Source organism: Amblyomma mixtum, chromosome 2 (genome assembly GCF_055824585.1).
Source record: "Amblyomma mixtum isolate Tamu chromosome 2, ASM5582458v1, whole genome shotgun sequence".
Classification (NCBI taxonomy): Eukaryota; Metazoa; Arthropoda; class Arachnida; order Ixodida; family Ixodidae; genus Amblyomma; species Amblyomma mixtum.
This window is the reverse complement of record NC_143013.1, coordinates 161,077,946-161,090,293: the sequence shown is the minus strand read 5'-3', so window position 1 is coordinate 161,090,293 and position 12,348 is coordinate 161,077,946. Positions and strand designations below refer to the sequence as shown.

The 12,348-nt window shown below is 46.1% G+C and overlaps 1 protein-coding gene and 1 pseudogene across 1 annotated transcript in view; both read left to right on the top strand.

Annotated features, from left to right (window-relative positions):
• LOC149361422 (uncharacterized) overlaps positions 1–12,348 on the top strand; it is a 442,275-nt gene that overhangs the window by 333,812 nt on the left and 96,115 nt on the right. The window lies entirely within an intron of this gene.
• Positions 8,683–10,299, top strand: LOC149361424 (uncharacterized; annotated as a pseudogene).

Sequence of the window (12,348 nt, the reverse complement as noted above, 5' to 3'; positions counted from 1 at the left end):
TTTTCCACCGTATTGCTAAATTCTAATCCCAATTTGCCGTGTCACAGCATCAAATACATATCAAAAGTCACAAAAAGAGATAAATACAGTGTTTAATACAAAACAATCTCTTTTTATATTTCCTATCAAAATTACATGTCTATTGCGAGCTGGTTGTTTGCCTTTTTGTTCCAGCAAAGTATGGCAAAGGTGGTAGCATCTCCTCCCCATTGAACAGCTGTGAGCATTTTTTTTCTCTATGAAATATAATATTCCATGCAAAGACGGCTTGCACAATTTTGCGAAATGCGCTGAACGCAGGAGACTGAATACACTTTTTTAAAGTAAGCAGATTACCGATGTCGCTTGGCATGCATGTAACAGGGCAGACGGAAACCTTACTTGAAAACCACACGAAATCACTCTTCCGATAGTCCATGGGTGATTAATTCCGAGACAACATGGATGAAGTTCGCTGGGACCAGGAATTCTGCTTTTTCTCGTGCGCCTGCAACTGGACAAGACAAAGGCACCTGGCACGGGAATATTACACGCGGCCAGAAAACTGCTGCAGTGGAAGAATAACCGCTTCTGGTGCTTATCTTGCACAAACGATAGACGACCAATGTCGTAATGATCGCAACATGAGTCGGGCCACACAACACTCCGCCACGGTGACTGAAGAGATAGTCAACGTTCGGTAAATCCATTTTGTCAAAGCTGAAAAATAAAGTTGTCACCATTCTGTGCATGCCTTTGCGCTAGACATTTCGCTGTGAAAGTTGGCATTCAGAAGTTGGCGCCAGTGCTTTGTCGCTATCTCTTTTCCTGCCGGAGAAAAAAAAAAGGTCGGCGCTGAGTCAAAGCGGCAATTACGCCATGAACCATATTCATTTCCAACACATTTCAAGATAAAAGTATGGTGGTACTCACAAATAGAATCTTGCAGGCCAGGCTACTGAATTACGTCATAATTGTCAAAACGTATCGGGTGTGGATTCTCGTCAACGAACGGCGTCAGCTTGAGCGCGCATGCTTCGTCGGCACGCTGGTTGTGTGGCTTTTCGCCGCCTTGCTATAGTTACAGGCGATACTCGTTGGGCGAGTGTTCGGGAAAGGAGGAGACGACGATGGGACAGGTTTCTTATATTTTTCGGAGAATTTGCTGCAGCAAGAGAAACGGCAGCTGGAAAAGGGGTAGAAGAAAATCTAGGGAGGGTGGATGAGCGGCGTTGCGCTTAGTTGGGCGCGAGGGGAAAACAGGTTAGAGAAGGTCAGTGTACCTAAAATCACAAAGAAAAAATAACTCCTAGCATGATGAGGGCCCGCGCTCTTCCAAGAAAGAGGCTCGGCCCGGCAAAAGGCGGCTGTATGGAACTTCAAAAAGGGGGGGGGGGGGTGAAATGAGTGAAAGAATACCGAGGAATGCCCGGAGGATGCGCCATAGGCAGTTGAGCACGTGAAAAGCGGCAAGGGAACTACAATGCGGAGATGTTGGAAGTGGAAACGTGGAGCTTGGGCATGATTTTCGTCAAAACGGCTTCAAACATTAGCGTAATCTCTGCGGTCGTGTGCCTCTTTGGTTGAAGCTGAGATAAATGTGTTACTATGAAAATACCGGAAATAGAAAACAATAACTAAAATGAGCGGGAACAATGCGTGTTCTCTGAGTGTTTCATATACGATACTTGTGGCGGACAAAGTATGATGACATACGTCCAAGCAACACCATTCATCAATATAATCCAATGATTCGCTTCTAGAGTGACGAATACCCTACATTTTATACACACCAGTGTAGGCAGGTCGGTCTAAGCCATAGTTATGCGGCCCACCCGTGCGTGTCTGCTCTAGCTCGAAATGACGCGACGCGCTACTCAGCAATGCACCTGTTATGGCTCATTGATATTAAGGATTCGCGCAAAGAAAAGGCAAAAAAACGAGTGGAAATGCGACCGGGAAAAAGTTCCGATCTTTAATTTGATAAACGTGATAATTTAAAGCAAAAACTTATGCAAGAGCCGTCGTTATCGAATACCCAAAAAGCACAGCAGAATAACAAAACAATTTGCGACATTAAAAAACCTAGCCACCTTAGCTTCGCGGCTTCAGGAAGCAGAGCCGTTTGTTCGCTTATTTTTTCTTTAATTTAACATACATTTACATTTTCTTTCCCGTCTGCTGCTTCTTCACGCAGTAAATGTGCAGCAAGTTGTTCACGTCAACTGTTTATTTGCGATAAAACCAAAATCCCGTTTTACTGAGATCGTTTCTTCTCTCCAAATGCGCGACGCAATAATTTGTGACCTAGTTAATTTGAAGTAGAGGAAAAAGCGATTTATTTGTTTTCTTCTAGGGTGAGCATCCTGTGCGTGAGGCATTGTGTTCCGGATTGTGTCATATGATTTATCGTTTCGTGCAGCATAAACTTATTAGCCAAGTTGAGCCTATATCTTGAGACACGAATTTGAACCGGCAACCTGTAATCGGGGGCTGTGGTCCGCAGAGATATGGGAGGCAGTACGTTAATTAGTGCGTTATTATACCATTCCTCGAATCGAAATTTCATTTTCTTGATATTGGCACCTCTTTCTCTCTTTCTTTGTTGCTTTGCATACCATAATAACAAAAGACACCGCTTTTCAAAATTCGTATACCTTCGTGAATGAATCTGACCTCTGCTCACTTTCGCGCGACCAATTACATCGCGCTTTTTATTGTAATTTCGCGTCAGAGTTCGATGCTAGCGCTGTTGTTGGTCATAAAAAATAAATAAATAAATAAGTCCGAATATTGAAAAAAAAACAGATTGAGAGAAATAAGCACCGATAATCACAGGGGCATCCTTGGGTGTGTCGTGGAGCGGCACTGTCAATACAGGGAAAACAGCGGGCAAGTAGGGCCATCGTTGCGGGTGTAATGACGCGGCGCTGCCAATATGGAGACGACAGCGGACATTTAGGGCCATCGTTGGAGGTGTAACTAAGTGGCATTGCCAATATGGGGAAACATCAGACAAGTAGGGCCATCGTTGGAGGTGTAACTAAGCGGCGTTGCCAATATGGGGAAAACATCGGACAAGTAGGGCAAATGTTGGAAATGGCACATTGTGGAAGTGCCAATATGGGGACAATGAAGGCAACATTGGCCCTGTATAGGGCCACGCATAGAAAACAGACTCCCAATATTGGGCCAACGGTTTGTGCTGCCTGGGTTCCAGCTAACAGCTTTCATCTTGTATTAGTAGGCAACAAATATTTCTGCCGCCGCCACAGCATTATACGCTACAAAGCAGCGGTGTGAATAATATGCAGCGTTGAATGGTTTGCTTGTCTTCAGATTACTGATAAAGCCCGTATAGTTTGTGAAGAGAAGTAGAGACAATCACCACCGGAAAATGATGTTATACCGATGGATAAGATCAGTGGCGGCTCCTAGAGCGTGCATATAGGTTTGCGCAACTGTTATAAAGGAGGAAGGATAACTTTTTCGGTAGAGTTTGACGCCATTTATTAATTCAGAATATTTTCGCGACAAATGATTGGCTCTGAAGTCCGACAGAAGTCATAATTATGCTTAAAGACCATGCTATATCCTAATAATCGAGTATGATCACACAGCTGAGGCAGTTATGTTTGCATTTAATACGTTACAGAAGGTGCGGGGCTTTCTGGTTTTAGTCGTTACAGCATAGTCTAAAATGAATACTCAAACATGCGTAAATGCGCATTTCTAAATTTGTTTTAGTGCAGGGTATTCGGTCGAAAAAGCATAACGATACCGGCGATTCTCCGCTTCCCACTCTGAAATTAAGGTAAAACGATTCCCTACATGAAGAGCACAATGTAGAACTTGAATTATGTTCTTATGACGCGTGTTGCCGTACTTCCTGAGCCGGTCGTTTTATACTCGACTTAATGTTAGCAGAGCAGTAAAAGTACCCTTTGCAGATCAACGCTATGTTTGCCCATGTGATCTTCGTATTTTTACGCAAGAGAAAAGTTGTTCCCAGGTTGTCTGATATTTTACAGCAGCCAGGTGTTCTGCTGGTACAACCTCATCTGAACTTGAAAGGCGTTTGAAGGACAAAGTGAGTGATAACGCACAAGGAAACAGACCAATCAAGCAGGTGCGTGTTCCTCTTCAAGTGCGCAATTTTTCATGTCTTTAATCAGGCTCCTCAGTGCCTGAGAGCCTTCAGCAACTTTTGTTTTAGCACTGAACCGGAACAGACGTACAAACGTGTGTAACGTTGTCCCCAGTACAGAGCACGATGGCCGCTATAATCCTCCTTATCGTTCATAAGGCTCAAGCTAAATGGGACTCATTGTCACGTGGAGTCTAGGCTACGTGGTGCGGCAGAGGCTGCTTTTAAGGTGCCAAATGATTATCACTATATTTTCTTTATAATATTGTTACGAAGAAGACGAAGCTGGCAGTGGCGCGGGACGGAGCGCTCGCGCTAGGCCAGCAGCCATTAAATCATCTCTTGTCCATCGTTCATCACGCCTCATTCTTCGGCTGGCCGCCACGTAACATTTGGTGGAGGTGCGGTGGTCCCTTCATCACCATCCTCCCAGGTAGCACATGACAGCGGGCCAAATTAGAATTCCGTTGGCAAAGCATGGCCCTAGGTAGGCCCAGAGTTCCCAATGAGTTTCCAATATTGGCTGAACCACTCACTGCCGCATCCAATGAAGGCCCTGGTTGTCCATCGCTTTCCCAGTACTGGCTGTGCCATTACAAAATCCTGGCTATCGTGGGCAAGGTTAGCCAGAATTTTCCCACTCTTTGCCATTGTCGGTTGTGCCATCACAAAATCCTGGCTATAATGGGCCAGGTTAGCCAGAGTTCCCCGCCTGTTTGCCAGAATTGGCTATGCTGTTTAAGAAAACTATCTATTTTATTCATTTATTTTTTATTTACTTATTCAAGTCACCTACATCGCCCTGAGAGACATTATTGTATGGGGGGGGGGCAAGTACATTAGCAGTAAAATTCAATACAGCAAAATTGAAAAAGACAGAAAAAAAAAGTTGCAGACAAATTTTAAGAACTGCTAATAAAGACAACAGTATTCTAATTACACCCGAGACGCCTTGAACAAAAATTGCCAAAATGCGCCTTGAATAAAAATAAAGTTTCATTTGATTAAATTTTTGGAATAAAAAATCACTTTTTTTAATCGCTCTAGGAATTCACTGCCGCAGTGCGCGGCTGGTGTCTGCTTCATGGTGATCGCGATACAAACGTAATAGCTTAGTGCAAGTGCATTCGCTAAACCGAATTTGTGCGCAGTTTTGGCAACGTCCAGAAAGGAAGCAGTCGCCTCATAATTTCTAATTATGCGTTGCGCTCGTGAAATATTAGGCGGGTGCTTCATAAACGCACGCGGACACGTGCTAAACGATTCCTGGGCTTCCGTACGTCGTGCCCTGTGATCGCGCCTTTCCCGTGTTTTCTGATTTGCTATTTCCTTCCTTTTCTGCAAATCGTAGTGTTGGATATTGTTGTTTTTGTCCATTTCATTCTTCTGTTGTGTAATTTGCATTGCGAGCTATAGCTCTTGCTCACGTCTTTGCATTTTTACTCGCAAGAATTTTTTTCTTTCGAACATCACCTTTATTGACGAAAATCATCGAAAGTAGCTGCGAACCACAATTCAACATGCTTTTTTTGTTTTTTGCTTTTTTTGTGTGAAACTTCCACATTAAAAAAGAAGTTCAGGATTCTTCGACGACCAACGAGTAAATCGGCTGACAACTGGCGTTAGAGGCATGTTAACCTAGCCTGTTTGGCGCATTTACGGTACTTGAAACTATAAAGAGCGCGCATTCTGTTTGTCTATTTTTCTTGCCTTATATTTTTGTTATGTGGTAACATTTTAAGCCATCTTGATCTAACAGAAGCCACATCTTACGGCGTCGCAAAATACGCGAGTGTCTGAAGTCGGTTTGGCGAAATTCATCTTGAAGCTTCAAGTTTTTCACTTCAAATTTGTCAGGCTTTTGCTGCGTCTTTGCAACAGTACTTTGGCGCTTCCGTGTTTCCCATCCACTGGTTTCTTGTTGATATTGCCTTCTGCACTGCCTGTGACCATGTGACTCATTCTCCAGAAATTCCAAACGCTTTTCATGTGTTTTGGCCCTGTTCCCTCTCTCTTTCAAGTCCAATATCTCCCCACCACTTCTCCCGGCCGCGCTCTTTTAAAGGTAGTGGGCAAGCCCCCCACCCCGCGAAGCGTTTTTTTTTTATTGTCACTTTCTCGAAGCTGTTTTCCCTCGCGCGCAGCTACGCGCGTCGCCGTTCGTGCATCCTTCCACGATCTCCCTTTCTCCCCCTTTCAGCTCGACGACTTTTCTCGGAACCACAAAACCTGTGTAAAGGATTATTACTCTCTCCCCTCGAGCCACCTCCCCTCCTCTCCCCTCTCTCCTACTCTCTCCCCTCCAGCCGTCTTGGAACCGCGCGACGCGCGGAGCCCAACCACGTGCACAACCAACGCGACGAAAATGCATGTACACTCGAACTAGCACCGTTCATAGTGTGTGGAAGCGAAAAGCCACACTCATATATTAGGAGAGCCCCGACGCGGTTCGTACCGCCTGCAAGATCTTATCTGTAAGTACTAAAACTCTTTTATCTTGATATACGTCCGGAAGTTAAAGGAGTAAATGTTGCTTTGACTACATGCGCCTTTATTTTTTCGGCAGGAAAAGAGAGCGAGCCCAAGCACGAGGACGACATCTGTGTGCCCACTCTCATTGCGAAATGGCTTGCTTGACGTCGTGCGCATTGGAAAAGTGGCCGAATGGTGAGAACTTAATTTTTCGTCTTTGGTGAGATGAACTTACAAAACTTACACTACTTTGGCTAACAGCGGGTTTGAATTCATATGACCTGAGACAGGATGCATCCGGAAATATGTCCTTTACCGCTTATGTCCGACGGGAATCAGAACCGCCTAATTTATTTTCCACTGCAGACCAGTTGGTAATAATATGTGTAATACTTCTGCACTGCTTGTTTTTGCCTTCTACACTTGCAGGCGCAATAGAAAATCCGCAATTTATGGTTAAAGCTTTTGCCCAAGTTGTCTCGCAATGAAAAAACGGCATTACTCTGGACTACCAGACGAGTGTTCTTCTGTGGTTGTCAAGTCGCAGTTTCGAATCCAATTATATCATGCATGCGAAGCGTGTAAGGTAAAACAAAGGTGCCCTGAGTTTATTTCGTTCAGCGTATTTCGCAAAAAATGGCAAGCCGTATTTTTAACCCCATTTAAAAAAACTTATCAAAAATTATGTTTGGTCGTCCATGTTGAAGAGACGCTACAACCTGTGCTTATTTACTTGAATAAAAAGTTAGCTTGCAATTTAGAGATACGAGTTATGATATTAAAACAAAATAATAAATTAATCTGTTTTCAATATCACATTAATTTGCTTATCTCGCATTGAATATACTTACTGGGAGGGCGACACGACGCATTAAACTAAAAATGAACCATTTGCTACAAGGCAAGTTTATTAAATTAAATTCCACTTGGCGCAACTGATGTGGTGCTGGTTCTTAAGCATAAATTAAAGCTTATTCTGTAAAATATGTTGCTAGTGTCTTCACGCAGACTGTGTTTCACAAAATTCGGTGTTATTTAATCATTTTTGTTTTTGTTCTGTGATGGCCATAATTGAACTTACCATGACATCATGCATCTCTTTGCAGGCTTGGCGCTTAGTGAGGCCATCGTGCAAGAGCTGGACCAGGAATTTGTTTGAATGCAGTCCAACGGCGTTCTTGCAAGTGGAGTGCAACGATTACTTCGGATATGACTGATCAGTTCACCGGGGGACAGCTCCGTTGAGAACTTTATGGATGCCTTAGCCGTGCCACAGCAGCTTGCCGAGCTTGTCCAACCTGATCGGCAGGCACCAAACTTGAAAATAATTATTTTCCCACAACCTCTGCCACCATGCTCTTGGACCTCTTTCTTTACTCCCCAGAGTGGCTGGTGGTAGCGCAAGCCATCCAGTGTGCGCTAGAAGCGTGATTCTTGCAACTCAAAGCAATAAACGGGTCTTTTTTCTGTAATTCTTTGGCACACTCATTTATGAATATTTGCTAGGTAGAATGGTACAGTCGCCGTCATAGCTATACAGAAGGCGACTTTGTCAAAAAAGATTTAATTTCATTAAATCTAAAGCATAACGGTCCATGTTGGTGCAGAGTGCAATTTAGCGCGACCACAATTAGTCTGCACATATGTATTCAAGGATGCATGAATTGAACGGGCACTGATTAAATTTTTTCCTTAATATTACCTTTCGTTTACTTTTGACGGCACCTGGACAGCACCTCGAAAGCTGGATACCATTATTAGCAAGCGAATGTCATTATTCGAAAGTGGGATTCCGGTATGAGACCTTTACCGGCCCATGCTGCAGAACGAACGCCGAGCCTGCGTTGGCCGCTCGATCGGCCGAACGTTGGCCTTAAGCTGGCATGCAAGTAGGGCCAATGTGCAAAATGGTACCGCTCGGCCCAAATATCAATTGTAGGAGCAATGTTCGTGCCAGCTTTTGCCAACAATTGCCCGACATTCGGCCAATGTTCTTGTGCTGCCTGGAATATGGCCCATATTAACTTGGCACACGAGGGATCCCACAGGGAGCTGTCCTCTCGAAATTACTATTTAATCTGGCCATGATGAAGCTCCTTACCCAGTTGGCAGAGGTCGCCGGTGTACAGCACGTTCTGTATGCGGACGACATCCCCCTCTAGGCAACACAACAATCGGTTGGAGACATCGAGACCAACCTGGAAAGAGCGGCAGCTATCGTGGACAAATACGCTCGTCGCTGTGGTCTTGAATGCTTCCCGAGCAAATCGGAATCTGTGCACATAAGCCCCAACTCTAAGTGCACACCCATAATTGCCCTTTCTCTACTTAGCGGCACGATACCCGAACAGGAGGAGATCCGGATACTGGGGCTCTTCATTCACCGTAGGCGCAAGATAGACACTACCCTAAACAAGCTACGTAAGGTGGGGGACCAGGTGGGTCGGATGCTCCGCCGGGTATCCAGTAAAAGGGGGGGACTATGATGCAAAGATGCCCTTCGGCTGGCCAATGCATTCGTAACCAGCCGGATTTTATATTCGGCTCCCTACCTCCACCTACGCAAATGCGATGTAATGCCGTAGATGTAGTTCTCCGCGAGATTTATAACACAGCGCTCGACCTCCCCATAACGACGTCCAACAAGCGTCTCCTCGGTCTGGGGATGACCAACACCTTTGGGGAGTTACGAGAAGCTCATGTTAACAATCAATACTTGCGCCTGAGCAAAACACCTGCGGGGAGCCGCCTTCTGACCCGCTTTCACATATCCTACGCAACACAGACAGAAGAACGGGTCCGCATCCCTGAAGCCTGGCGCTTTGCACTCCAGGTGCGACCCCTTCCGAAGACATGACTGCAGACACCCATGATGGTCGCCGTCTCGCGCGGGCGGAGGCTATTTCTCAAAAATATGGCCATAATCCAAGTGTCTTCTATGTGGATGCGGCCGGCCCACACAATGGGGGTTGGTACACGGCGGCCGTCATCCACCAAAACACTACAGTTCAGGGCCTTACTTTCCGTGCCCCAAACATTACTTCTGCGGAAGAGATCGGCATCGCACTGGCCGCCGCAGATCCAGAGTCCCGAGTTATGATGACGGAATCCAGGGCCACCTGCCGCAATGTTGAGCAAGGGTATATTGCAGACCGTGATTTCAAAATTCTCCACGCATGCGAATACACAGGGTTTCCGACCCATCCTACCATCGTGTGGGCTCCGGCTCATGCGGGTCTTGAGGGGAACGACTCAGCCGACGCTGCCGCCCGCGCGCTTACTCACCGGGCGTCGCCTCATCCGCAGCCTGCTCCGGAATTCAGTTTCAATCTGGCCATCACCTTTAAAGAGATCACCTCTCTTTATCAAAACTTTCATGGTCTCTATCCCCCTCCCTGTAAAGGCCTCACCAGGGTGGAGGAGCGCTGGCTTCTCCGCCTCTATACCAATAGTGTACTGTGCCCGGCAGTACTTAAGCACTTCAATTCTTTTTCGGGCGCGTGGCCACACTGTCAGGAGGAGTTTTCAGACACCTTCCACATGGTGTGGCCATGCCCTTCCAGTCCTGCCTGCCCACCCCACCTCCACCCCACTCGAGAGGACTGGGAAGCTCCCTGCGGGGCTGCTCCGAACTCCATGCCCAACAGCCTTTGGTAGCTAGAGCCCTGACCGCTGCGGAAGCTACAGGGATCCCGGACTAGGGATCCATCCTAGTGTTTGTAAGGAGCGGGCCCTTCCGGCTCGCCTCATCAATCTCTCGCTGTAAATAAAAATAAAAGTTTTCTTCCTCCTCCTCTTCCTCCTCCACCTCCTCCTCCTCTCACCTTCCTCGCTTCCCTTACGGCGCGGTCTAGGTGTCCACCGAGGAATATGAGACAGATACTGTGCCATTTTCCTTCCCCAAAAACCAATTTGCCAATTTACAATATCACTTGCGAGAGGAATTAAGCATAATGAAACGCTCCATTGATTTTTATCAATTTATGTACTCTGTTCATGTAGCCATAGGAGGTCCTAATTGCAGTTGCGAGTTTTGGGCCTCCTGATGTATATATACCCCATAACCACGTACTGTGGTGTAAATATGAAAGAAATTTGATTTGATTTGGAAAAAAAACCGGCTTTATGGCACCGCATGAACCAAAAAAATATTGGTTGTGGCTTAGCTGTCGTTAAACCTGGACTGAAGCGATGGCCACAGGTGGCCGAGTGGAGCTCGCTGAGCCGAATTTTATGTAAAGTCAGTGTTTCGCCGCTGCGTTTCGCTGGGCGTTCCTTCTTCATCATCGTCCCTGGACGTGGATTCACAGTTACTGCGTAATTTCCTTTCCTCAAATTCATTTTCTTCATTACGGCCTCTTTTTCTTCTATCACTCCCACTTCCTCCCTTCCTCTACGAACGGATGTCGGCTGTCTACCTAGATATGGGAGACCATTAATGCGTAACTTTTTTCCTGAAATACAATTTTCATTTCCTTCGTTACAGCCCCTCTTTCTCTTTCTTCTTTCACTCGAACTTCCTCCCTTCCTGTACGGTGCGGTTCGAGAGTCCACCGCGATGGCAGACGAATACTGCGTGATTGATTAGCGAGCCGTGTTCATGTTGTTGCGACTGAGAGAAGAATGAAAAATTCGTTTTGGCTTAGCTTTGTAAAGCCCGGTAATTGCGGAAGCAATATCCGTACCTACGCCATGGTTCAACTGGTAGTGTAGCTGGTGGTGGTGCTTGTGGCTAGACTTGTGGTGATGCATCGGTTATACAATCCAATCTGATATAATATAATATAATATAATATAATATAATATAATATAATATAATATAATATAATATAATATAATATAATATAATATAATATAATATAATATAATATAATATAATGTATTATAATCTAATCTAATCTAATCCAATCTAATCTAAGGCTGCCGGTGGTGGCACCGCCACTACTCGCAGACGGCGCGAGGTGGTCGCCCAGCTCTTCGGCGTGACGTCACACAGAGGTCATGCGAAAGGTCATTTCATGTGCACCGCCGTCGCACGGCAAAGGCTTGAAAGTGTGAGTAGTAAAGCTTTCGGTTTAAAAGAACTTGCTCGGGCCTGTCAACTGGCTCCAGCCGAGCCACCACCGCTGCCACGTGCAGATAGAAGATAATTAAACGATCACAGGAGAGAGAAAAGGGAGAGAAAAGACACGCGTCGCAGCAACAACCGCGTCCCGCAAAGCGGACGCTGGCTGAAAAAACAGATAAGCGGCCATAGCTCCCACCTCCTAGACATGACTGCTTCTATATATAGGTACCCCCGCCGGGCGGCTAGATGACGTCATACCAGATAACGCACCAAACGGCGAAGAACAGGTGCGGCGGTTGCTAGGCAACGGCCTTTGCGGCGGCTCCGGCGCACAGCTGCAGCCACGGGCATACGGCCCAGGTGCGACCACGCTGAACGAGGCAAAGTGGTTGGCGTGTGAAGCTGTCGCTTCAAAACAACAGCTAGGGTGAGTGGCTCGGTCTGAGACACCAGGCTGGACCTCTGCGCAGGCTTTCCTCCGCTAGACATGTTCCACGTACGAGCTGCATGCGTAGCAGATGAGATGTGCGAAACCACAACTATAGCCCCGACTGTTAAGTAGCAGACGGGGCTACTGTCGTCTCAAAAAAGAGATTACAATAGCGCAGACCGACTTGTATATTTTCTAAACGTTCGTCGTTTTTTTGCTTCGGCAGATTAGCAGAGCACTGTGGAACACAGA